The following is a 5,534-nucleotide window of genomic DNA, read 5'->3' on the forward strand; positions in this document are numbered from 1 at the left end:
TTTTGATTGAGTTCTTATGTTCTTCGATGCATGCACTTATTCTTCTGTTAGTTTGTCCAATGTATGTGGTGGGGCAGGCAGTGCAGGGGATTTCGTATACTCCTTGGTTTTCTAATTCGATTTTGTCTTTGGGGTTTCTTAGGATGGTGGATATTTTTCTGTTTGTGCAGAATGCTGTTTTGATGTTGTGTTTTTGGAGGATCTTGCTAATTTTGTCTGTAGTGCCTTTTATATATGGGAGGAGGGCTTTGCCGTTTTCTTGTTCTCTGTCTTGGATTTTGGTTGGGGTTTCTTTTTGGATTAGGTGGGTAATCTTCTTTCTTGGGAATCCATTGGCTGTTAGTACATTGGTGAGAGTGTGTAGTTCAGTTTTTTGGTGTTGGTGTTTTTTGGCTTAGCCGATGAACAACCGAACTGGCTTGGAAAGGTATAGAAAGAGCAAGGACAGACTTGAATTTAATTGGGTGACTTCATTCTACATGTGAATGTGTCTTGAAGACCACCTAAGTGGATTATTATAACATCCTCTATGGTTAGCAGTCTTTGGACACAATGCAGAAGCTTTAGGTGATCTAGAATGCAACAGCAAGGCTAGTGGTGAATCAGCTCTGTCTTTGCAGGCTAATCTTTCTGAGCCCAATTCAACCTGTAGAGTTATATACAGTGGAGCATTGGGATATTTCAGGTATCTGCATGTCAGGATTAAATCTACACATCTAGCAAGACTATTTAAAGAAGGTATATTGAGAATTTCTACTTCCTTCAGAGAATGGGGGACAAGACCCACATAGAACTCCCTACCCTAGATGTCTCCATAGCAGAGATGGTATTCAGAAGGTTCTGACCAGTTCTGGAGAACCAGTAGTGGAACTTTTGAGTAGTTCAGAGAACTGGAAAATACCACCTCTGACTGGCCCCGTCCCCTTCTATTCTCTGCCTCCCGAGTTCCAGCTGATTGGTTGGGTCTTCTTTTGTTGCCCTGCACAGGAGAACGGAGCTGGAAAGCAGGTTAGTGAGGTAGGAGGGAATGAAATTTTGCAGTATCCTTCCCTCAGGAGTGGAGAGGAAATGGGGATTTTTGTAGTATTCTTCCCCTGGAGTGGGGTGGGAAAGGAGATTTTTACAGTATCCTCCCCTTTCTATGCCCCCTTTCTTTTCTACCCCATTGATTTGGTGCACCGCTCCACTCGGTCTTGCTTGGGCAGGTCCCTCCAGTACAGTAGGCTCAATGTGGTGGACCTGCGGTGCCAGCACCTAGAACGCGGCAGAGGCGGCATGTTTGAAAAGTGGAGCAAAGCCAGAGGTTGGCAATTTTTGCTGCAAAGAATCACAAAAGCTTCTGGATTGTGCACAAGAAGGGATACACATGTCAATGCAATTCAGCAACATAAAATAAAGAAATACAAATAAAACAAATCAACAAGAATTGGCAAAGCATCTCTGATTAGATTTTATTCACTACTAGAATCTAATCAGAGATGCTTTGCCAATTCTAGTCCAATGACTTGCTCCAGCAGGGTTGGAAGGGAGTGTGTGTGTGTATGTGTGTGCATGGCTGTCAAAACTCCAAAAACAGGTCAAGTAGTTCTGGGGTGGCCAGTCATAAATTAGAACACTTGCTGAGGACCACTTGTATTTGGTTTGCCAGTCACCAAACCACGCTCACCCAGTCATGTGACCAGCAAGCCATGCCACCAGTCATGTGTTCAGCAAGCCACACCCACCCAGTCATGCAACCAGCAAGCCATGCCCAACCAATCACGTTACCAGCAAACCACACCCTCAAATTAGGCCACGCTTACAGAAATTTGAATCCTGCCCCTCGGTGGGGGGCATTGAGGATGAGTTTGTAGCACCAAGGGGGCGGTGGACTGAAAAAGTTTGGGAACCATTGACCTAAATGATTACAGACCATGGCACTCACTCCTATCATCATGAAGTGCTTTGAGAAATTGCCTGCATATCAGTTCTGGTCTTCCGCATACATGTGATAAACACCAGTTTTCATACAGAAAAAATAGATCTATTTTTCACTCTTCACACTGCTCTGACTCATCTAGAGCAGCAGGGGGGCTATGTGAGGATGTTTTTTGTGGATTTTAGTTCTGCATTTAACACAATTCTTCCACATAGACTAGTGTCTAAACTTCTGGACCTCGGGCTTTCTAATTCAATCTGCTTTGGATTATGGATTTCCTGTCTGGTCGCTCATAGAGGGTCAGATTAGGTAATCATACCTCTTCAGCCCTTATTCTTAACACTGGTACAACACAGAGTTGCGTGTTGAATCCTTACTCTATACTCTTTATGTGCATGACTGCATTCCCACTCACGCTAGTAATACCATTGCTAAATTTGCAGATGATACAACAGTGGTGGGACTTATCTCCGGAGAGGATGAGTCTGCCTACCAAGATGAGGTGGATTGGGTGCCTTTATGGTGTGGAGACAATAATTTGGTCCTCAACACCAATAATAACAAGGAGCTTATAGTGGACTATAGAAGGAACAGATCAGACAGACAGCCCTTGCTTGTCAATGGAGACCGAGTGGAGCAAGTGGCCAGTTTTAAGTTTCTGGGTGTTACCCTAAAAGAGGACCTGACCTGGGGTGCCCAGTAGAGATTATACTACCTGAGACTTCTCAGAAAACAACAACTCTTTACTCTTTTTACTCAAGGTCTTTTGATTGCTTCAAGCAAAAATAATGCAAATGAATAAATGATAACAGTTTTCTCAGTTGGGTTCAGGATTGAAACTTTTTTCCTACTTTCCAATCTAATATATCACCCTAGAATTCCCTAGTGATATCCCATCCAGCTACTAAGTTAGACTTAATTAGCTTAGTTATGTTGTTAGTGAGGATATAGACAACCAATATTTAATTGTTTTATGCAGTATTATATTTGTAAATCAACTAAGTAGGATTAACAATCAATTAATAGTAAAACGCAGGCTGCAGTCATTAAAAAGTCAGTAAGATCTGTGGTCCTAGATCAATGTGTAAAATCACCATGACTTTGAATTTGCTCAGAAATCAAATCATTGTAGCCTTTTGACCCAAGATTTAGGTGACGTGGATATTTGTGATCTCACAGAGACAAGGTAAATGTGGATTTTAAAAATCTTTTGTCTTAGACATTTCTTGCTGATAATATAGAATAGTTACAAACTCGCCTTTTGTGGGTCTTAGCATAAGAAACATTTTACAGATGGAAAATAATAGTCTATTTATTTATTGTGATATACTAGAATTTTGTCAAGGGGGATGTAAAATAAAATCAAAAGAAGGGCTGGTGGCAGAGGGAGATAGTTTTCAATATGTCTGTTATTTACAATTATTAAAGGGATTTAAATTGGCACAATAATTTATGGTTTTGAACATTGTAAGACTAAGTTTGAAATGGAATTTTGCACAAATGGTAATTATGGAATTATGCACAATGGAAATGGAATTATGAAATGGAATTATGCACAAATCTATTGAGATTTGAAACAGAAGAACAAGTAAAATAATGTTTGATAGAACAATGGGAAACTATGATTGAAAGGACTAAAACATACATTTATGTTATAAACTTACAGAAAAATTTTACAAAATCATTTTTACTAAAGCAGGAAAATTGTCAAGAATGTATAAAGGCATTTCAAATACATGCTGGAAATGTGAACAAGAAGGGAAATTTTATCATGCTTGGTAGACATGTGATAAAAGCTTTAAAAATAGATTCAAATACACACACTGAATAAGAATATTTTAAGGTTTAATACACAATTTGAGACCAAAGGTCTTTTGTATGAGACCAGTGGACAAACAATAAGTTATGGAATTTTATTATTGTATATGAAAACTGCAGGGAGTGCACAAAGATGGAAAGATCCAACACAAGATGTAATTGAAGCATGGTTGAAGAAATTGATGGGGCTTACTGAGATTTTAAATTGACTTATTTGATTAGAGAAGTTATGAGAAGCACTCCATCTCATCAAGCTAAATAAAGGGGGTGTGCATAAGCGCACCACCATGACTACTGTCCCTGCCCTACTGTTCCCATTTATTCATACTCATTTATTATGTATATACTTATACCTGTTTATACATATATGTCTATTTGTTATGTTCATACTTACTGTATACTTGTTTTCTCATACATGCTTGACAAACTAAATTAAACGAATATATATATGTTATGTCTCCTCTTGGAAATTCAAACGAACAAACATAAAGCAGCCGTTTCACAATCAAATCAAACTGAAGGAAATAACAAGATAACGACTGGCAGAAACTGTTAGGACTCCCCTTCGAAATTCAAACAAACAGAGAGCTCATCGCTGTAACGTCCTCATTCAAAATTGTCATTTTGTTCCTGGCGAAAGGCACCAGCTCAGCTGTGTCCTTTTATACCCATTAAGGCAACGTGCTAATTAACTGGCTTGCCCTTCAGATTAACGTTTCCTGGTTCTGACGTCAATCCACGATCTAACAGTCATCAGAGTCAAAACTCCCAACAGGACCGATCCTTCCAATCACAACACTATCCCCCACCGCAGGGCCCTTCCCCCGAGTCTGATGATTAACTTGACGATGTTTCATTGACAACCCCACTCTGTCTCCCACAGCCAATGGAGGCATCGCTCGTTCCAATTGTCTCAGGTGGTCTACACATTGGAGACTTGGAAAAGAAATACCGTTCTGCGACCAAGCCACCAACGGATTGGGCAAACGCAACCAGGACATTCCGAGCACCAAAGGGAGATGAAGGTTCGAGGTGATATAAAAACTTATCGCCTCCTCATGATCCCCAATGATCATACGCACTGGCTGGGTGGCGAAACAAATGGGCCCAGACTTGAGCTCACGCCCATCCATGGTTTCCACCTTAATGGGTGGATGTACAGCAACCAATGGGATCCCATAGTGCGTAGCAAAAGCTTGGTCCATAAAGCTGGTTGTAGCCCCTGAGTCCACCAACGCAACAGCGGGAATTCCCTCCTTCTGTGACTGTAGAAAAACTCGAGTGTCCAAAAGTAAATGCCGAGGAGGGCCAGGATTTACTTCAGCAATTTGAGGTGGGGAGGTGAAATGTGTCCGACCTAGGGTTTCCTTGAGGTCAGGTCTACCCTGTTTTCCTGACGAGCCAAGAGTGGTTTCAGGTACGGGTCTGCGGGTCCCTCTCTGTTTGCAGGAATTAACAAAATGTCCCAGACCCCCGCAATAAAGGCACAAGCCTTCCTGGAACCTTCTCGAACGTTCTCGCACCGTTAAGCGAGGGCGGAGTGCACCTAACTCCATCGGCTCCTCAACATTAACCATGGGTTGGAAAACTCTCACTGGCGTGGGTTGTGCACGAGAAAACGAAGATGGTTCCATAACGAGCCGTTTGCGTCCACGTTGCTGTAAACGAGTTTCAATTCGTAAGCACTGAACTATCAATGCATCCAAAGTTAAAGCCCTCTCTGCATGGACTAGCTCATCTTTGATGGCATCAGACAAGCCTTCCTGGAATGCAGCCATATGAGCCGGTTCGTTCCAGT

The sequence above is a fragment of the Pseudonaja textilis genome, chromosome 4 (genome assembly GCF_049901715.1).
Source record: "Pseudonaja textilis isolate UNSWEBS1 chromosome 4, rPseTex1.2, whole genome shotgun sequence".
Classification (NCBI taxonomy): Eukaryota; Metazoa; Chordata; class Lepidosauria; order Squamata; family Elapidae; genus Pseudonaja; species Pseudonaja textilis.